General features: G+C 44.1%; 1 protein-coding gene and 1 pseudogene across 1 annotated transcript in view; one reads left to right on the top strand and one right to left on the bottom strand.

Annotated features, from left to right (window-relative positions):
- Window positions 1-23,379, top strand: part of LOC134761888 (chitobiosyldiphosphodolichol beta-mannosyltransferase-like) — a 966,630-nt gene that overhangs the window by 153,558 nt on the left and 789,693 nt on the right. The window lies entirely within an intron of this gene.
- LOC100938250 (olfactory receptor 7E24-like) lies at window positions 20,883-21,481 on the bottom strand (annotated as a pseudogene).

Genomic DNA, 23,379 nt, shown 5'->3' with positions numbered 1-23,379 from the left:
CTGGACCAAGGCTGTGGCAGTGAGGATGGAGAGGAGACGGTAGACTAACTTGACTGAGAAAGAGGGAGGAATGCAGGATGAGGCCCAGGTGTTTTGGAAGCTGGGTGGATGGTGGTGTGAATCCGATGTGGTGAGCCCAGGTAGAAGAGGAAATCAGGAGAGGCAAAGTAAGATGAGGTCAATGCAAGACAGACAGCCAAGTGGAGATAACAAGTGGGCAGTTGGGTTCATCAACCTGGAGTTATACAGAGAGCTCTGGAATGGAAATAAAGAGGAAAGGACTTTGGGAATAGGTGAATCCTCCCTGAATAACATGTAGAGAAAGGAGACTAGAACACAGTGGACAGAAAAAGGGAAGAGATTTGTTATTAAAAGCAACCAACCATCAGACATCTTCCAATAAAACATTTGTTAGAGGTTTCCTTAGTATGAGTTATTCAGGAGCAGAGCTAAAGACCATATTCACAATAAAATAACTGCTGGAAAGGTCTTAATGAAAACATTTAATGCTGCTTTTAAAACAACAACAACAAAAAGGCTTTAGCTACTGCACAGACCCTGGAGCAATTTTTCGGCAAGAGTCTATCAAACACGAATCTGATCTGACTCAAGGAGGTGTCATATCAAGTGTAAAAATCCAATTCCAATGTCCATAAGAGCCTTTCTGCCAGGTACAAGACCCCAATCCAGTTGAAGTGATTTTCTATTGATTAATAGGCTGGGAATACACAGGTTGTTGGTTTTTGAGATTTCCCTCCCTGTGCCTTCATGCCAGCTATGAAAGAGTCAAAAGGCTCCCAATTGTCAAAATAAAAATGACACTTGGTCACAGAGGAAACAGATTATAGGACTTTTTAACTATGAGGAGCTATTAATGTTACTGAATAAGCAAATCTGTTTGTATAACCAGATTTTTATAGGCTGCTGGGAATAAAGGTTTTCCTAAGTGGGTGATTTGTACAACGATAGCCTTTGGGTCTCTGATGGAAAAGCTCTGAGGAGGAAATGTTCCTTTAATTATGTGGAAGGCCAATTATAACTTTATAGCCACATTGTTTTGCAGATTGCATATAATTTCACCATTACATAGCTTCAGCACTATAATTCTAGAGAAAATGCAGGCATCAAGAAGGCACTTGAGGCACATTATGCTGGAGATAAAGATGTTTTAGCAAATTCAGTTTAAACTACAACATTAAATTTATTTTATTGAATAAAACATAATGCAATAATAATTTTGTGTGTGTCAACTCTATAGTTGAGGTAATAATAGCTAGAGAGAGCATGTCCCCTCTCTTCTTTTTCATGCTTATTAGAGTAATAAATAATGCTATACAGAGAACTTTCTCTAATATGTGCTTCATCTCAGGCTAAGCGTGTTTTGTGCAACAGCGCTTCATGAAAAAAAAAGGTAAAGGAAGTAATTAGGGAGCCATTCACAGAAGTGCTACCCCTTGATGTTATTTTATACTCTGAGATTTCTTATTCTCAGTGCCTACCAGGAATGGACTTTCTGAAGAAGCTCAGATTAATCACTCCTTATATAGTTGGCACTGGGAAGTCTGTATGGAGCAAGTGAAGAAATCAGCAGAGTGAAGATAGAGGGAGAACAACATGATGGGGGAAAGGCAAAATTACTGCCATGTTGGTTTCAATTCTGCCACTCATGAGTGAGACCCATGACCTCCTCTCTCTAGGACTCTGTTGTTCTTACCTGTAGAGTGGAGGAATAGAAGGGCCTTTTAATGTGTTAACATTTCCTGACCTCTCCGTAAACACTTTCATTCAAACTGATGGGAATCTTGACTACTTTGCCAAGAGGACATAATAATCATCAATCTGAATGCACCAAACAACATTGCCTGAAACTATCTAAGCAAAAACTGAGAAAGTTACACAGGACGGATAGACAGACCTCCTATAAGAGTAAGAATTCTTTAGCAAATGCTTAGTGTGTCAAAGACAATGCTGTGTTCACACCATTCCTCTTCCTGGACATGCAGAAAGACTACATTTCCCAGCCTCCCTTGCAGTTAGTTTGAAACCATGTGACTGCATTTCCACCAACAGGAATGTAAGAGATAACTTCTGGGCCAAGGTTATCAAAGGCAAGTGTGAGCTATGTTCCCTCTCTTCCTACCCATACCGCTACAAGTGAAAAACTCTGAGATGGCAGAATTAAAACATGGAAACCTCAGGGATCTCTGAATCACTGTTGGACAAGGGCCCCCAAGAAGAACCCCTGCTCCTGAGTATTTACTATTCTGTGGCCTCGGGGGCTCAAGGCACAGAGCTCCTCATTAGCCAAAGTCGCCCAAGTTCCCCAATCTCTAAGGATTTCCTCATAATATTGCAAGAAGAAGAAGAGAAAAGTGAGTGTCCATAGAAGCTTTGGGGCTCTTCCTCTAATCAGGAGAAAGCTGGTGTGTATTATTCGCTTCTTTCTTTTCTTTTTAAAGATCCAACTGCTTTAATTTTTGTCTTTTATTATGGGAAAATATACCACGTATAAATATTAAAAATTATAAATATATATTAGTTCATATAGAATGGCCAGTATACACATTTACAATTTCCACTCTTTTTCAGTTTACAGTTTAATGACATTAAGTACTTTCACATTGTTTAGCAACCATCACAGCCATCATCTCCGGAAGAGTCTAATTTTTCAAAATGGAAATTGCACCCATTCACCAAACTCTCCACTCCTCTCTCTCGCCCACCCCTGTGGGCCACCATTCTAGTTTGCAACTCTATGAGTTTAACTACTCTAGACACTTGATAGATAAGTGGAATCATATCGTGTTTAATTTTTTTTTTTTTTTTGGAGACAGTCTTTCTCTGTCACCCAGGCTGGAGTGCAGTGGCGTGATCTCGGCTCACTGCAACCTCCACATCGCGGGTTCAAGCGATTCCTGTGTCTCAGTCTCCCGAGTAGCTGCGATTATAGGCATGTGCCACCACGCCTAGCTAATTTTTGTATTTTTAATAGAGACGAGCTTTCATCATATTGGCCAGGCTGGTCTCGAACTCCTGACCTTAGGTGATCCGCCTGCCTCAGCCTCCCGAAGTGCTGGGGTTACAGGTGTGAGCCACTGAGCCTGGTGGTGTTTATCCTTTTGGGATTTATTTCACTGACGATAATGTCTTCAAGGTTCATCCATGTTGCGGCCTGCATCAGAAGTGCCTGTTTTTTTGTTTTTTGTTTGTTTGTTCATTTTACTTTGTTTTGTTTTGTGTTTACATGGAGTCTCACTCTGTCGCCCTGGCTGGAGTGCAGTGGCACAATCTGGGCTCACTGCAACCTCCAACTCCCGGGTTTGAGCGATTCTTGTGCCTCAGCCTACCGAGTAGCTGGGATTATAGGCACATGCCACCACGCTCATCTAATTTTTTGCATTTTCAGTAGAGACAGGGATTCACCAAGATAGCCAGGCTGGTCTTGAATTCCTGACCTCAGGTGATCCGCCCACCTTGGTCTTCCAAGATGCTGGGATTCCAGGCGTGAGCCACCGCACTGGCCAGAAGTGCCTGCCTTTTGAAGGCTGAAGTCTTCCATTGTATGAATGAACTGCAGTGTGCTTTTTCATTCATCTGTCCACGAACCTTTGGGTTGCTTCCACATTTTGGCTGTTGCGAATAATTCTGCTATGAATATGGGTGTACAAAAATCTGTCTTCCACTCCTGGCTTCTAATTGTTTTTGGTAGGTACCCACAAATGCAACGGCGGGACATCTGATAATTCTGTTTCTGATTTTTCCAGTACACCCCATCCTATTTTCCCCGTTCCTTCACGGTTTTACATTCCCTCTGATCAGATTAGAGCATTCCTATTTCCCTCTAGTCTCACCAATGCTTGTTTGTTTATCATATCCATCCTAATGTGTGTTATCACATTATTGGTTTGATTTGCGCTTCCCTATGATTAGTGATTTTCAACATCATTTTAGATGCTTATTGGCCATTGCTATATCTTCTTTAGGAACACGTCTACTCGAATCTTCTGACCATTGTTGATGGGATACTTTGGGTTTCTTGTTGTTTAGTTCTAGCCATTCTTTATATATGATGGATATCAGCCTCTTTTCAGACATAAGATTTGCAAATATTTTTCCTAATCCCTGGGTTATCTTTTCACTCAGTTCACAGTGTTTTTTGCTGCACAAAAGTGTCTGTCATTTAGATGTAATCCAAGGAATCTAATTTTCTTTTTTTGCCTATGCTTTTGGTGTCCTATCCCAGAGAGCATTGCCCAATCTGATGTCATGAAAGTGTGGCCGATGTTTTCTTTTAGGCATATGATACTTTTAGCGCTTGGGGTTATGTCTTTGATCCAGTTTGTGTGAATTTTTGCACCTGGTGTGGCATAGGGTCCACCTTCATTCTTCTGCATGTGGAAATCAAGTTTCTCCAACACCATTTCTTGAAAAGGCTGCTTTTCCACCAATGAGCTTTCTTAGCACTGATGTTAAAAATCATTTGAACATATAGGTGAGAAGTTATTTCTGGGCTCAGAAACAAACAAACAACAACAGACAACAGATAAGGATACAGCATGTGCCGGGCGCAGTCGCTGATGCCTGTAATCCCAGCACTTTGGGAGGCCGAGGCGGGTGGATCACCTGAGGTCAGGAGTTCAAGACCAGCCTGACCGACAGGGAGAAACCCTCGTCTCTACTAGAAATACAACATTAGCTGGGGGTGCTGGCACATGCCTGTAATCCCAGCTACTCGGGAGGTGGAGGCAGGAGAATCGCTTGAACCCGGGAGGCAGAGGTTGCGGTGAGCCAAGATTGCACCATTACACTCCAGCCTGGGCAACAAAAGCGAAACTCCATCTCAAAACAAAAAACAAAAAAGCAAAAAAACCAGCATGATTTCAAGAGGAGAAAGAGAAGAGCTTCAAAACCAGCATAATGAGAAAGTTAGGAAGCTTCTTACCATAGCATCTGGAAATATACAAGAAATTCTTGTGAACTAAAATTTTCATACGGTACTATCAAACACTAGAACTCACTCCATCTTTCTGTATTTTGGGACCCAATTATCCACTTCTCTTCATTCCCCATCCCACCCCTTTTCTTCCTAGCATCTGCTAACCCCCTTTATACTCTCCACCTTCCTGAGATTCCTTTTGTGTGTAGGTGTGTGTGGGATGGAGTCCCTTTCTGTTGCCCAGGTTGGAGTATACAGGCACAATCCGGGCTCACTGCAACCTCCGCCTCCCGAATTCAAGCGCTTCTTGGGCCTCAGCCTTCCGAGTAGCTGGGACTACAGGCACGCGTCGCCATGCCTGGCTCATTGTTTGTGTTATTTGTAGAGACGGGGTCTCACCATATTGGCCAGGTGGGTCTCAAACTCCTGGCCTCAAGTGATCCGTGTGACTCGGCCTCCCAAAGTGCTGGGATTACAGGCCTGAGCCACCACACCTGGCCAAGATTTTCTTTTTTGTTCCTATATAGAAGTGAGGACATGTAATATTTGTCATTCTGTGCCTGGCTTATTTCACTTAACATACAGACCTGCAGTCTCATCCATTTTTTCTGCAGTGGAGAGGATTTTCTTCCTTTTTAGGCTGAATAATACTTCGTTGTGTGTGTATACCACAGTTTCTTAATTGAAACAAGTTTCTAAAAAGCAAATAGTATTAAAATGTCTCAGAATGTGAAACTTTAGGGATACTGCGCCCATTTTATTCTTTTCTATTTCCCATCTTATGTATATGCGAGTGTATAATAAAGCAGCAATCAATGTGTGTATAAATCAATAACTTCAACAAATGTCAAATGAAAATGCTAAGTGGTGGCTGGGCGCGGTCACTCACGCCTGTAATCCCAGCACTTGGGGAGGCCAAAGCGGGAGGATCACCTGAGGTCGGGAGTTCAAGAGCAGCCTGACCAGTGTGGAGAAACAATGTCTCTAGTAAAAATAAAAAAATAAAAAATAAAAAAATTTAACCAGGCATGGTAGCGCATGCCTGTAATCCCAGGTACTCAGAGGGCTGAGCCAGGACAATTGCTTGCATACAGGAAGCAGAGGTTGCAATGAGCCGAGATCGTGCCATTGCGCTCCAGCCTGGGTAAGAAGAGTGAAACTCTGTCTCAAAATAAATAAATAAATAAATAAATTAATTAATTAATTAATAAAAAAGAAAAAGAAAAGAAAAAAAGAGAAAATATTACTCCCATTATCACAGGGGGTGTTCACCTCTGATGATACTGTTTTCTAATATCCAGGGAAGGAGAGTATGATATTACTCCCAATCTCACAGGGGTTGTACACTTTTTTTTGATATTGTGTCTAATATCCAGGGAAAGAGAGGATGATATTACTTCCAATATTGCAGAGGGTGGACAACCCTGGGATATTGTTCCTAATATCCCAGCGGGGAGAGGATGATATTACTCCCCATATCGAAGGAATTGTACACCACCCCTGTGATATTGTTCCTGATATTCAGAGAGGAAAAGAATGATATTACTCCCAACAGTGTAGGAAATGAATACCCGCGCTGCGATATTTTTCCCAATATCTGGGGGGAAAGGATCATATTACTTCCAATACCGCAGGGTGTGTACACCCCCTCTGTGATCTTGTTGCTAACATCCAGGTTTGGGGAGGACAACATTACTCCCAATATCACGGGGAGTACACCACCCCATGACCTTGTTAGTAATTTCCTGGGTGGAGAGGATGATATTACTCCCAATATCGCAGGGGTGTACACCCCACTGTGACATTTTTCTAAATATTCAGGGCGGGAGAGGATAATATGACTCCCAATATCGCAGAAGGTGTACATCCCTCCTGTGATACTGTTCATAGTACCCAGGGAAAAAGAGGATGATACTTTCAAAGTAGCCGGGATTTTCCACGACCCCTGCGCCGTGATGTTGTTCCTAATATCCAGGTGGGCAAAGAATCATATGACTCCAAATGTCGCAGGTGGTGTACAACCCCCTTGTAATGTTGTTCGTAATATCCAGGCAAGGAGGGAACGATATTACTACCAATATCGCACCAGCTGTACAACCCACTGTGATTTCGTTTCTAAAAATCGTGGGGGAGAGGATGATATTACTTTCAATATCGCACGGGTGTACACCCCCCACCCCGTGATATTGTTCCTAATATCCAGAGGGCGAGAGGATGATCTATTACTCCTGATATCACAGGGGGTTTGACACCAATATCCCAGGGGGTGGACACCCCCGTGTGATGTTGTTCCTAATATCCAGGAGGAGAGAGGATGATATTACTCCCAATATGGCAGCAGGTGTACAACCCCCGTGATTTGCTTTTTAACATCCAGGGGGCAGAGGATGATATTACTCTCCATGTTGCAGGGAGTGTACACACCCATGTGTATTCTTCCTACTATCCAGAGGGCGACAGGATGATATTACTCCCAACATCGCAGGGGGTGCACACATCCCTGTGAAATTCTTCCTCACATCCAGAGGGAGAGAAGATGATATCACTCCCACTACTGCAGGGGGTGTACACAGCCCTGTGATACTCCTCCTAATCTCCAGAGGGAGCGAGGATGATATTACTCCCAATACCGCAGGGGGTGTACACAACCCTGTGATATTGTTCCTAATATCCAGAGCGAAAGAGGATGATGTGACTCTCAATATCGCAGAGTGTGTACACCTCTCCTTAATATTGATCTTCATACCCTGGGAGGGAGAGGATAAGATTACATTGAATATCTCAGAGAATGTACACCCTCCCCCTCTGATACCCTTCCTCATATCCAGGGGAAGAGAGGATAATTTGATACCCAATATCGCAGAGGCAGTATACGCCACCTGTGATATTGTTCCTAATATGCAAGGGGGGAAAGGATGATAGTACTCCCAATATCGCAGGGGTATTCACGTCCCCAGTGACATTTTTCCTAACATCTAGGGGAGAGACAATTAGACGACAGCAAATGTTGCAGGGTCTATACATCCCTTCCTGACATTGTTCCTAATATCCAGGGGGGAAGAGGATGATATCAAATATCAAAGGGGGTGTACAGGCCCCCCCAGGATATTGTTTTTAATATTCATTAGGGGAGATGACGATATTACTCCAAATATCGAGGGGGTTTTTCACACCCCCTGTGATATTGTTGCTAATATCCACGGGGGGAGAAAATATTAGTACTTCCAATATTGCAGGTGGTGTATACCCCACCTGAAATATTGCACCGAATATCCAAAGAGGGAGAGGATGGTGTTAATACCAATACCGAATTGTGTGTACACGCCCCTTATGATATGGTTTGTAATATCCAGGGGGCGGGAGGATGACATTACTCCCAACATCACAGAGGGTGTACACTACCCCTGTGATGTTGTCCCTAACTTCCAGAGGGGAGAGGATGATATCACTCCCAATATCTCAGAAGTTGTACATCCCCCGTGATATTGTTCTTCGTATCCAGGGAGGCACAGGATGACATTACATCAAATTTCACGACAGACATACACGCGCACTGTGGTATTGTTCCTAATATCCAAGAAGGGAGAAGATGATATTACTCCCAATAAAGCAGTGGATGTACATCACCCCTGTGTTACTGTCTCTAATATATGGGGGCGGTGGAGGCAGGGGGCAGAGGTTAACATACCCTCCAATTGGGCAGGTGGTTTGATGCCCCTTGTGTTATTGTTTTTAATATCCAGCGGGGAAGATAATAATGCTATTTTTGATAGTCCGACCCATCCGCTCCACCTTTCCGGAACTCTGAGGCCGGTAGGTGGCATGCAGTTTCCGTGTGATCCCCAATACCTTTGCCGTCTTCTGTACCAAGTCAGCCACAAACGCAGGCCCGTTATCTAAGCTGATCCATAAGGGCAGTCCAAATCTGGGAATAAGATCTCGAAGAAGCACACGGGTTACTTCACGAGCTTTCTCAGTTCGTGTTGGATAAGACTCCGCCCACCCAGAGTAGGCAGACCCAAGAACTAGTAAATACCTGTTACCTCCACACTTTGGCATCACTGTGAAGTCCACCTGGAGATCTTCAAAGGGGGCTGCTCCATAAGCTCGTATGCTGGGCGGAACGGTTGGACCTTGCCTCGCATCATGCTGTGGGCAGGTAACACACCGCTGGGTCACCGTTTTGGCAAGGGCTGACAAATGCGAGATGTAGAAATACCAGCCTAACAACTTTTCCAGTGACTCCTGACCTAGATGGGTGGTTTCATGCACAGCCAGTACAACTGCAGCTCCCAGCAGCTGTGGCACAGCTACTCTCCCATCTGGTAACCGAATCCATCCTTCCTCCATCACTTCCCTTCCCTCTACCTGGAGAAAGTCTTCTTCTCCTTTAGAAGAAGTAGGTACAAGGTCAGGTGCTTGAGGGAGCAGAGGGGCTGTGACTGATGCCCGGAAGGGGGCAGATGGTGCTTTTTGAGCCTCTGAGTCAGCGCAGGAATTCTCCAAACCCAGCAAGGTGGAAGCTCACTGGTGTCCTCTGCAATGCATAACTGCCACCTTGTGGGCTTTCCATACTGCTTCTAATCATTGCAAGATTTCTGGTTGATATTTTATGTCTTTTCCCCCAGAATTCAATAGGCACTTTTTTTTCTAGAATGCTCCATGCACTTGAAGGGTTAAAAAGGCATACGGAGAATCAGTGTAAATGTTGACAGTCTTACCTTCACAGAGTTCTAAGGCCCGAATGAAAGCAATGAGTTCAGCTTTCTGGGCTGAAGTGCCCTGGGGCAACGATCTGGTTTCAACAACAGTGTCCAGGGTTACCGCTGCATACCCTGCACCTCTCTCTCCTTGAGGGTTGATGAAGCTGCTCCCGTCCACGTATAGTTCCCAGTCTATGGATGGCCGAAGGCTGGTCCCAGAGGTCAGGTCTGCTAGAGTCAACTGAGTCCAACACTTCTACATGATCATGCTTGACAGGGCTCTCTGATACCGGGAGCAAGGTGGCAGGGTTTAGGGTGTTCCAAACTTCAATGTTTATATGGGGATTTTCACAGAGCAAACTTTGGTACTTGGTGAGTCCAGCATTGGTTAGCCAATGATGTCCTTTAGTATTCATGAAAGTCACCACAGCATGGGGGCCTTTATGTTCAGGTTTTGCCCAGGAGTCAGCTTATTTGCTTCTTGTACTAGCAGGGCAGTTGCTGCCAAGGCCCTCAAACATGGAGGCCATCCTTTAGGAGCCCCGTCTAGTTGTTTAGAGAGGTAGGCCACCGGCCTCAGCCAGGGCCCCACAGTTTGGGTTATAACTCCAACTGCCATCTTTTCTTTCTCTGACACACACAATGGAAAAGGCTTTGTCAGATCGGGTAGCCCCAGGGCTGGGGCTGACATAAGTTTTTTCCTTTAACTCATGAAAGGCTTGCTGTTGTTGGGATCCCCATTCAAAAGGTTCCCAGTCCCCGCCCCCTTGTGACCTCACACAAAGGCTTGGTTAATACTGCAAAGTTTGAGATCCATAGTCTACAATACCCCACAGCTCCTAAGAATTCTCTCACCTGCCTTCTGGTCTTAGGCTCCGGTAGATTGCAAATGACCAGAGCCCAGGCTGTGTTCCCCCTGTTGGATAGTAAATCCCAAGGAACGTACCTGCTGTCAGCAGATCTGAGCTTTCTTCTTGTATACCTTATAGCCACAGTCCTCCAGGTGCTGGAGTAGGGCATCCACTCCCTTGGCGCACCCGACTGCCATGGGGTGTCTCAGCAAAAGGTCATCAAAGTACTGGAGCAAATCACAGCCTAGGTCTCTGGTGGGAAACTTCTGGATGTCTTGAGCCAACGCCTCCCCGAAGATGGTGGGGGAATTCTTGAACCCTTGGGGAAGCTCGGTCCAAGTGTACTGAGCAGTGAAACCTGACTCTGGATCTTCGCACTGAAAGGCAAACAGCTTCTGGCTCTCAGGGGCTAATCTGATAGGAAAGAAAGCAGCTTTCAGGTCCAAGCAGGTGAAGCAGCTTCCCTCAGCTGGCAGCAACCCCAACAATGTGGACAGTTTAGGTACTGTTGTATGTAAAGTCAGTGTAGCTTGATGAAGCAAGTGCAAATCCTGTACCGGCCTGTAGTCCTTGGTCCATGGCTTGGGAACAGGCAGGAGGGGAGTGTTCCATGGAGACTGACAAAGAACTCTGATTCCAAAAGTTCTTAGGTGCTTGAGATGGACCTGGATCCCTTGAAGAGCTTCTCTGGGGGACTGGGTCCTGTTTTTGCCTAACCAGCTGGACCCCAGGCTTCACTTCTATGAGTACAGGGGCTTGGTTGACTGCCAACCCTGGAGGGTTGTCTTCAACCCGTACTCTTGGCAACTGCTTAGACAGAGCTGGTCTTATCTCTTGGCCTGTCTCAGTTAAGAAAAGTCTCCATTCCTCCTCTCAGGGGACCGTAAGGGTCATAATGACTCCCGTTCTGGGTAATTTTAGCAGCAAAGAGCCATGCTCTGTAAAAGAGATAGTGGCTGTCAGCTTGCTAAGCAAGTCCCTTCCCAACAAGGCCAAGGGACAGTCAGGCGTGTACAAAAACTGATGAATCACTTTATGTCCACCTACAGCACAAGTCTGAGGCAAGCAGAAAGCTTGCTTTGCTGAAACCCCTGTGGCTCTGATGATGTCAATAGTCTTTTTGGATAAGGGGGTGACCAAGGCAGTTACTAGCGAATGTTCAGCACTAGTATCTACAAGAAAATCAATGTCTTTATCCCCGATTGTCCTTCTGACCAGAGGCTCTTTGGGGACACTCGAGCCTGGTCTCCCTCAGTCCAATAACCCTTCTGCCAGGTTAAGCAGGGCCCCTTCCTCCTTGTCCAGGGCCTCTTGCTCTGAGTCACCTTGTTTTCTTTCGAGCTGAGGACATTTGTTCTTCCAATGTACTATTTCTTTACAATAAGCACACTGCTTACGCTGCAAACTCTGACAGCCAAGCCAAGTTTCTTTCCCAGGGCCCCCCTTCTCTTGCCTCTCTCGGGGGGCCCCTCTGATTGCTGCAGCTAACAAACAGGTCGGTGTTTCTCCAGGCCTGACATTCATTCTCTTTGAGTTTTTCCTTATGGCTTACTGCATCCCTGTTTACAAACATCTGGTTAGCTATTTCTAATCATTGTGATGTATTCATCCCTGCAAGCCCAGCCAGTTTCTGCAGTTTTCTTCTCTTGTCTTCTGCGCTTTGCCTGACTAAAGCCATGTGAATCATGCGCTGATTTTCAGGGCTATCGGGATCAAAGGGAGTATACATACCGTAGGCCTCACACAGTCTCTCGTAGAATTGTGCTGGACTTTCTTCTTTTCCCTGAATGACCTCAGAGACCTTGTTAACGTTTGTGGCCTTCTGAGCTTCCCTCTTTAATCCTTCCAAGAGAGCTTCCTTGCCTCTGTTTAGCCTCTGCATATCTCCTCTTTCATGTGGGTCCCACTGGGGGTTGGTTCCTGGTAACTAGGTCCTTACATGCTCTTGGGGTTTTTGATAATCAGCTGGTACATGTTCCTCTAGCCACTTAGTTGCTGCTTGGAGCACTCTCCGCCTTTCAACTCTGTTCAAGAGGAACATTAGCAATGAGTGGCAATCAGCCCAGGTGGGGTTGTGGGTCTGGATAACAGTTTGGAGCAAATCAATCAGAGCTTGTGACTTCTTGGCATAGGACACGGTATTGCTTTTCCAGTTGAGAAGGTGGGCAGAGGTGAAGGGCTGGTACACAAAAACACGCCTCTCCACCACGTGACAATCCTCATCTATCCCAGTATACCGCTGATCTCTCAGGGGCATTTGGATCCCAGTTTTGGTTCATAAACGAGCTGCCAAGGGAGGGGTTTCTCCCGAGTCCTTGTCTACTCTGGGTGGGCTAGGGATAGACTTGCCTTGCGGAGGCGCAAGCACTGTAGGCTCAAGAGTGGGGAGCCTCTTTCCCAGGTAAGGGGAAGGAACCACTGGGATCACTGGTGCCATCTCCTGCAATGCATCTTCTGATGCTGGGTGGAACAGGAATTCAGGAGTTGATATCCCTGGGTAGGTGGAGTGGGATCCTTCCTTAGCTATCTGTCCCTTTGCTACTAGTATTGCTGCTGCCTGCCCGCTTAGCCACTGTGGGGGGTCTAGCACCAGCTGTCACCAAGTATCTATGTATACGAACTCGTCTAGATATTCTTTACCAGTTACCTTGTGCCACACCTTAGAAGCAAGGGTCCTGTCCAGGCTTCCTTCTGATGGTCAACCCACTTCTAATGGTGGGCAATCTACTTCCCACAAGCTTCAAACTTCCCCTGGTGGTCTAGTGGTTGGGATTCAGCACTCTTACCTCCGCTCTCTGCATTCGATTCTCGATCAGGGCACTAAGAAACGAAGTAGGAGAAGCCATGGACGAAGTCCCTGAGACAGCGGATTCAAGAAGGAAGAGGTTTTTTTATTCAGCCGGGAGCGTCGACAGACTCACGTCTTAAGAACCCAGCTCCTCGAAGGAAAACAGATTTCCTAGCCCGTTTAAGGGCTTACAACTCCAAGGGGTTCCACGTGAAAGGGCCGTGATGGATTCGGAGAACATGTGTTTAGAGTTAATCTAAGGGGGGGTTAATCTTTTCACCTCAGGCCGGCTCATCAGTGCCACCGGCTGGTCTTGCCACTGACTTCATTCCTGTTGTTTTTCCACTTTTACTTCCTCCTCCTCTTCAGAGACAGGAGACAGTAGAGAAATGGCTTCTCTCCTCAGGGTGACAGGATGCTATTACTGCCAATATCACAGGGGGTGACACAGCCCTGTGATATTCTTCCTAATATCCAGAGTGAAAGAGGATGATATGACTCTCAATATCGCAGAGGGTGTATACCCCTCCTGTAATATTGTTCTTCATACCCTGGGAGGGAGAGCATAAGATTACATTGAATATCGCAGGGAATGTGCACCCTCCCCCTCTGATACACTTCCTAATATCCAGGGGAAGACAGGAGAATTTTATTCCCAATATCGCAGAGGCAGTACACATCCCCACCCCCTTGATATTGTTCCTAATATCCAAGAAGGGAGAGGATGATCCTTCTCCCAATCAACCAGTGAGTGTACATTACCCCTGTGTTATTCTCTGTAATATCCGGGGGCGGAGAGGATAACATGCCCTCAGATTTGGCAGGTGGTTTGACGCCCCTTGTGGTATTGTTTTTCATATCCAGCGGGGAAGACAATACTACTACTCTCAATGTCACAAGAAATGTACATCCCCCTGTGATATTGCTACTAATATCCAGGGGTAGAGAGAATGATGTTACTCCCAATATCGTCAAAGTCTCCGCCTCCCTCTTTGCTATTATTCTTAATATACGGAAGGCAAGTATGATATGACACTCAATATGGAAGGAGGAATACACGCCCCTGTGATATTGTTCCCAGTATACAGTGGAGGAGAGAACGCTATTACCACCAGTATCGCAGGAGGGGTACACCCCTCTGTGATCTTCTTCCTAAAGTTCAACCGAAAAGATGATCTTACTGAAAATATCATAAATACACTGTGTGTCCACAGTGTCTGCTAACATGCAGGGAGGGACGGGGGGTTGATATTACTCTGCGCATCAGCGGAGGGTGTCCACGCCCCTGACATGTGGCTCCTAATATCCACGGGGAAGGGGGATACATATTACTCCCCGCATCACTGGGGGTGTCTACTCCCCAGCGATGTGGCTCATAATATCGGGGGCGGGGGGGGTGATATTTCTCCCCGCATCGCGGGTGTCGCCCGGCCCCCTTGCGATGTATATGGTGACATCCAGGGAAGGAGAGGGGGATGATATTACTCCCCGCCTCGTGACGGAGTCTATCACAGATCGGGACACTATCCACCCCCTGGGATATGGGGAGTACACTCCCTGTCATATTGGGAGTAATATCATACTCTTCCCCCCTGAATATTAGGAACAGTATCATGGAGGGTGTGTTCACCCCCTGCCATATTGTGAGTCATGTCATTTTCTCTACCCCTGGATATTAGGAACAACGTCACAGGGGAAGTGTACAACTTCTGCGAAATTGGGAGCTATATCTTCCTCTCCACCTTTGGATATTAGGGGCAATATCACAGGGGAGGTCTACGCCTTCTGGATTCTTGGGATTAATACCGTCCTCTCCCCGCCTGGATATTAGCAACAAGATCACAGATATGAAGTGGAATGGCGCAATATTACTTATCGCAATTAATAATATCAATTTAAATATCAATATTACTTATCGTAATTAATAATTAATAATATTACTATCGCAATTAATAATTAATAATCAATAATATCCATTTCAACATCAATATTACTTATTGCAATTAATAATTAATAATATTATTATCGCAATTAATAATTAATAATCAATAATATCCATTTCCATATCAATATTACTTATCGCAATTAATAACAGCAATTATTAATTGATACTAATAATTATCGATATTAATAACTGGTAATATAATTTTTAATATAAATACCAATAATAATAATAATTAATATTAATATAGTTATATGAACGATAACAATAAATGACTAATATTAATGATTAATAACGCCTGATATTAATAACTGATATTGATCTTATTCATTAGAAAACAGTAATATTAGCTCTTAAAAATATTAATATTAATAATCGGAACACTTTTTATTAGCAATTATTTATTAATATTAATATTGGTAATTCATACTCATGTGAATAATAAATGAGGAATAATGAATAGTAATATTATGCCTAATTCCTCAGTGGGTGTACACCCACCTGTGATATTGTTCCTAATGTCCAGGGAGGCAGAGAGCATGATATTCCGTTCAATATCGCAGTAGGTGTACATCCACCCGCTGATATTGATCCGAATATAAACTCCAGGGGGTGGAGTATGACGTTCCTCCCCATATAGCAGTGGGTGTACATCCACCCGGTGATATTGCTGCTGATATTCACGGAAGAAGAGAATGCTATCACTCCCAGTATCGCAGGAAGTGTACACACCTTCTGTGACATTGTTCCTAATATCCGGAGGCGGAGAGGGTGATATTACTGTCAATATCACAGGCTGTGTACACCCACCCTCTGATATTATTCCTAGTAGCCAGGAAGGGAGAGGACGATATGACTCCCCATACAGCAGGAGGTGTGCACGCATCCTGGGATATTATTCCTAATATCCATGGAGAGGAGAGGCTGATATGACTCCCAATATCGCAGGGGGTGTACATCCAGTCTGTGATATTGTTCTTAATATTCAAAGGCAGAGAGGTTGATATTACTCCCAATATCACAGAAAGTGTACAAACCCGTGTGATATTGTTCCTACTATCCAGAAGAAGAGAAGATGATATTACCTCCCATATCGCAGGAGGTGTACACCCTCCCTGTGATATTTTTTCTAATGTGCAGGGCGGGAGAGGATAATATTGGTCTTCATAGCGCAGGGTGTGTACGGCTCCCCTGTGATATGGTCCTTAATGTTCCAAGGCAGAGAGGATGATCTTACTGCCAATACCGCAGAAAGTGTACACCACCCCAGTGATATAGTTCCCATGATCCAGGAGAGAAGAGGATGATGTTACTTTCAATATCGCATGGGGTGGACACGCGCCCAGTGATATTGTTCCTAATTTCAACGTGGGAGAGGACGATACTACACCCAATGCCGCTGGGGGTAGAAAGACTCCTGTGATACTGTTCTTAATATCCAGGGGGAAGAGGATGCTATTACTACACATAGTGCAGAGTATGTACAGCAGTCTGTGATATAGTTGGTAATTTCCAGAGGCGGAGAAGATATTACTAACAATAACGTCAACACGCTGTGTGACCACCGTGGTTCGTAATATCCGGGGGGGAGACAGGGGCGATATCACTCCCCGCATCACGGGGGCGCCCTCGCACCCCTGCGATGTGGCTCCTAATATCCAGGCGGGGAGAGGGGAGAGATATTACTCCCCCATTTTTCCTACGATCTTTTCTCTGCTGCCAACCTTGGTTCACAACGTGGAACATTGTTTTCCATATTCTAGCAAGATGCCACTACTAAATCACAGAGGATATACACCCTGCGATATTATTCGTCATATTGTAGGAGAATGTTAATCCTGTTGTCACAGGACTCTACACACTGTGATGTTATTCCCAATATCCTTGCTGTTCATTCATAATAATGTCACAGTGTGTATACACCTTGTGGTGTTATTGTTGTTCTCCTAAGAGGAGGTTATTGTCACACGGGGTAGATTCCCTTTGATAGTATTCCTAACATTCTAGAGGGATGTCACTGCTTGTGTCACAGGGTTTGTACACCTTGTCAAATTACTCGTATTATACTTATAAGATGTGACTCCTCATATCACAGAGGTGTACACTCTGTGATATTATCATCATATTCTAGGGAAATGTTACTTTTCATGTCACGGAGGGTGCACACCTTGTGAAATTATTCGTTATATTTTTGTGGGATGTTACCCCTAATATTACACGGGGTGTACACACAGTGATGTTACGTGCAACATTCTATAGAAATGTTACCCGTAATTCACAGGTCCTGTACACCCTTTCATATTCTTCGTAATAGTCTAGGAAAACATGACTGCTAATGTCACAGGGCTTGTAGACCCTGTTATAAAATTCGTAATATCCTAGCGGGAGTTCACTACTAATTTCACAATGCGTGTACACCCTTTGATATTATTCGTATTTCCTGAAGAGATGTTACTACTGATGTCCCAAAGCAGGTGCATTCTCTGATATTATTCGTTATATCCTCGCGGGATGTTACTTCTAATGTCACATGGGGTGTACTCCCTGTGTTGTATTTCATGATATCCTAGGGCAATTTTACTTTTAATGACACAAGGGGTGTACACATTGTGATATTATTCGTGATATTCTAGAAAGATGTTACTCCTAATGTCACAGGGGTCTACACCCTTTGATAGTATTCATAATTTCCCAGGGGTCTATACTCCTATTGGCACAGAGGATAACACCCTGGGACATTCTTCGTCATATTCTGGCGAGATGATACTCCTAATGTCACAGGAGGTGTACACCCCGTGATATTATGCTTACTATTCTAGGGGAATGTTACTCTTAATGTCACAGGTGTGCTCCTTCTGTGATATTATTGAAAATATGCTAGCAGGATATTACAACTAATGTCACAATGCCTGTACTCCTTGTGATATTATTAGTAATATTCAGGGGGGATGTTACTCCTAACGTTACGGGGGTGTACACCGTGTGGCGTTGTTCCCAATATTGTATGGTGATGTTACTCCTAATGTCACAGGGGGCGTACACCCTTCGATATTGTTTGTAATCTTATAGAGAGATATTACTTTAAATATCACAGTGAGTGTACACACATGAGGTACACCCACTGGGATACTATTTGTAATATATTCAAGAGATATCACTCCTAAATTCACAGTGGGTGTACCCCATATGTGTACACCCTGTGATGTTATTTGTAATATCCATGGTAAACATGACTTCTAGTAACCCACAGAGGGTACACCCTGGGATAGTTTTCATAATATCATAGGGAGATATTGCTGCTAATAACACGGTGGGTGTACACCATGTGTGTACAGTCTGTGATATGATAGCTTATATCCTAGGGAGATATTCCTTCTAATATCAAACTGAGTTTACACCCTGTGATATCATTCGTAATATCCTAGAAAGATGTTGCTGCTAATATCACAGAGGATGTGCCCCCAGTGACATTATTCATAACATCCCAGGGAGATGTTACTCCTAATGTCACAGGGTGTGTTCACACTGTGATATTATTCATAATATCCTAAATGGATGTTACTGCTAATGTCAACACACATGTACATCCTCTGTATTTGTTCGTTATATCCTCAGGTGAGTTTACTCCTACTGTCACACGGGGTGTACTCCCTGTGATATTATTCATAATATCCTAGGTGGATGTTACTCCTGGAGTCACAGGGGCTGTGCGTTTCGTGATATTATTCACAATATCCAAGAAAGATGTTACTCCTCATGTCACAGGGGATGTACACCCTGTGATTTTATTCATACCACCCTAGGGGACGTTATACTCCAAATGTCACAGAAAGTGTACACTCTGTGATATTCCTAGTAATGTGTCAGGGAAATGTACTCCTAACGTCACAGGGCATGTGCACCATGTGTGCACAGCCCTTGTGATGTTATTTGTAATGTTCTCAAGGGATGTTAATGCTCATATTCCATATGCTGTTAACCGTGTGTGAACACCTTTGTGGTATTCTTCCTAACACACTAGAAGGATGTAACTCCTAATATCGCACGGGGTATATGCCAAGTGTGTACACATTCTGTGATATTATTCATAACATCGTAGGGAGATGCTACTCCTAATTTTACAAGGTGCATACATTATGTGTGTACTCCCCCTCTGATGTTATTCGTAATATTCTAGGGAGATGTTACTCCTAATGTCACAGGGATGTACACCCTGTGATATTATTCATTGTGTATCAGACGGATATTAGTACTAATGTCACAATGCGTGTACACCTTCTGGTATTATTCATAATATCCTAATGTCACAGTGGGTGTGTTCCATGTGATATTCTTCTTAACATCCTAGACGGATATTGCTCCTCACGTCACAGGGTGTGTACACCTTGTCACATCATTCATAATATCCTAAAACTACGTTATTCCTCAGGTCACAGGGGGTGCTCAGCCTGTGATATTATTCGTCATAGTTTTGTGGGATGTTACTCCTAAAGTCACACGGGGTGTACACAGAGTCCACACAGTCATATGAGTTGTAATATTCCATAGAAATGTTCCTCGTCAACCACAGGGGCTTTACCTCCTGTGATATTATTCGTAATATCCTAGGGGAATGTTGCTACTATTGTCACGGGAGTGTAAACCCTGTGATATGACTCATCATATCCTAGCGGGATGTTACTACTAATGTCACAATGCGTGTACACCCTGTGATATTATTTGTAATATCCTAAAGAGATGTGACTACTAAGGTCACAATGCATGTACACCCTCTGATATTATTCGGTATACCCTCGGGGGATGTTACTCCTAATGTCACACGGGGTGTACTCCCTGTCATAATATTCACCATATCCAAGGGGGATGTTAATTTTAATGTCACGCAGGGTTTATATCCTGTGTATTCAATGCCTGTGATACTATTCCTAATATCCTAGGGGCATGCTCTTCCTAATGTCACGTGGGTTGTACACCATGTTTGTACACCTGATGTGATATTATTCGTAATATCTTAGGGGAATGTTACTCCTGATGACACAGGTGATGTACTCAGGTGGTGTACCATGTGTGTACACCGCCTGTGTTATTATTAATAATATTCTAGGGGGATGTTTCTTTTAATGTCACAGAGAGTGTACAAAATGTCACAGAAGGTGTCCACCTTGTGACGTTATCTGTAATACCCTAGAAGGATGTTACTCCTAATAGGTCACCGGGGTGTACACCCTTTGATATTATTTGTAATTTCATAGACAGATATTACTTCAAAAATCACAGTGGATGTACACACATAGTGTACACCCCGTGATATTATTCTTAATATCCTAGGGAGATACAACTCCTGATATCACAGTGTGTATACCCCGTGTGTGTACACCCTTGATATTAGTCGTCATATCCTGGGTAACTATTACTCCTCGTATCACACAGTGTGCCCACCCTGCTATATTTTTCATCATACTTTAGGGAGATATTGCTTGTAATATCACAGTGGGTGTACTCCATGTGTGTATACTCTGTGGCAGTATATTTTATATCCTAGGGAGGTATCACTCCTAATATCACAGTGGGCGTTCACCCTGTGATATCATTCTTAATTGACCTTGCAGCCTTTTTTAACCCACGTTACAGAAGAAATGGAACAGATAAGGAGATATTGAGATTAGACTGTGCTGCCGTGCGGCCGCCGCAGGACACTTTTAATAGCCCTGTTTCTCAGGCTGTAGATGAAGGGGTTCAGCATGAGGGTGACCACCGTGTACATCACTGAGGTCACTGCAGCCTTTCTCAGGGAAGATGACACATCTGAACTGAGGTACCCCCATATGCCTGTTCCATAAAATAAGCAAACAACTGACAGGTGAGACCCACAGATGGAGAAGGCTTTATACCTCCCACCTGATGATGAAGCCCTCAGAATGGAGGAAACAATTTGATATTAAGAGAAAAGGGTCCCCGAGATGGGAATAAAAGCAGATATGGCGTCAGGGAGATACATGATGATGTTATCTGTGAAGCTGTCACAACATGCAAGATGGGGAGTTGAGAAGGGTCACAGAAGAAATTAGAAATTTCCACATCCTCAAAGCAGGCCATTTGCAAGGCAATCAAGTTGTGCAGCTGGGCGTCTAAAAGACTGAGAGAAAAAAAAAAAGACAACAAAACTAGAAAGCCACAGAAACATGACTTCATGATGGCTGAATGATACAGAGGGTGACAGGTGGCTACAAACCGGTCATAGGCCTTCACACTCAGGAGCATGTCTCTCTTCCACGCCTCCAAAAATGGCAAAGAGAGACATCTGAGTCAGGTAGCCTGCCTAGGAAATGACTCTGCTGTGAGATTGGATGTCCACAATCATCTTGGGGACCATGCGGGAGGTGAAACCGATGTCAGGCAAGGACAGGTTGGAGAGGAAGAAGTACATGGGGGTGTGGAGGTGGGAGTCAGGGCTGATGGCCAGGCTGATGAGCAGGTTCCCCAGCACCGTGACCAGGCACATGGACAGGAACAGCCCAGCGAGGACCGGCTGCTGTTCTGGATCCTCTGAGTTTCTAGAAGGAGGAATATAGAGACATCTGTTAGATTCTTTGGGTCTGTAGAGATTGGACACCTTTTGCCTAGAAAAGAGGGTTGAAAAATCGGGAACAAGTAAACCGACACCTAGCATTGTGTCTGCATTTTTGATAGAAGCAATTCAGAATTAATGTTTTCAGATTTCAGAGCAATCCACACTCAGCAGTATTTTGCAGTTCTGACAAACTCAATTGTCTTCTAATTCTTTCATCATTGATTTCTGTGTTATTCACTTCTTGCTGTACACACCTGCCTTAGAGACACTAGATTCAAGAATGTTCCAAGAACCAGATCATCATATCTAACAAATTCCTAATTGCCAGAAAATACAGCCTATCTTTTCCTATGAAAACTCTGCAGTAAAACCATTCTCTTCACTTTAAGAAAAAGGTTATCCTAATTAAAGGAAATTAAGAACTCAAATATTTTATTTGATTTGAACAGATTGATACACATTCCCTTGAATTAGAACATTTATAAACACTGATAGCAGCTGAGGCCATGCCATCTGGAAAAGAAACTAAAGTTGATAGTTCATAAGCAGAAAATAGTTCCACAGGCCAGTTAGGTCCTAGTGATTTCATCATTATGTTTTCGGACTTTTCTCCTTCAAGAGAGTAATTGTTTACTCAAATCGGTGGGTCTTGCTTTAAAATTCATGGAGGCTATAACTCCTGTCCTTAGCTTAGGTGGACTTAGAGTTTTCAACAGAATGTTTGGCCGGATGCGGTGGCTCACGCCTGTAATCCCAGCACTTTGGGAGGCCGAGGAGTGCAGATCACGAGGTCAGGAGATCAAGACCATCCTGGCCAACATCGTGAACCCGTCTCTATGAAAAACACAAAAACTTTGCCCGGTATGGCGGCGCGCACCTGTAGTCCCAGCTACTCGGGAGGCTGAGGCAGGAGAATCGCTTGAACCTGGGAGGCAGAGGCTACAGTGAGCCGAGATCACACCACTGCACTCCAGCCTGGGCAACAAGAGCAAAATTCCATCTCAAAAATCGAAAAACAAAAAACACACACTCTGTCATACTGATGTCACACTGATGACAGCCAATTTTTGTGAACCAAGGAAGTGTCAATTCAATAATTCACATAGATTTTTACTTTTGCTCTCTCCTATGTGCCAAGCAAGATATCGGATCTGGGGAATCAGAAACAAAAGAGACTCACTTGTTCCTCTCCCAATACTCAGTACTTACTGAGATAAGCACAAAATAATATGTCCTGTCTGGAATGCAGGGAAACCATAACTTCAGGTCAGGAGATATTTCCTTTGAACTGTATGGAGTTGAAGCTTAAAATATTAACAAATGTATCTAAGATTCACTTTGCCTTTACTTTACGCATCCATCACATAGAGATCACGCAGCGGGCACCCACGATCGGTTTAATCATAGCTCACTTCCGTTGGATCAACTAGAAATCAACTCAGATGAGAGTGCTGAGTCTCAGAGGGTGGACATCTCACCCCTTGCCATACAGATAAGTAGAAAGGGTGGTATTGAAAATTAATGGCCAGACTCTAAGTCCCGGGTACTATACTTGATGGTCTCCCAACTCTCAAAAAGTTGTGGGTTT

This window comes from Pongo abelii, chromosome 7, assembly GCF_028885655.2.
Source record: "Pongo abelii isolate AG06213 chromosome 7, NHGRI_mPonAbe1-v2.0_pri, whole genome shotgun sequence".
Lineage (NCBI taxonomy): Eukaryota > Metazoa > Chordata > Mammalia > Primates > Hominidae > Pongo > Pongo abelii.
Note: the sequence above shows the minus strand (reverse complement) of the source record. Positions and strands in the feature narration are given on the sequence as shown.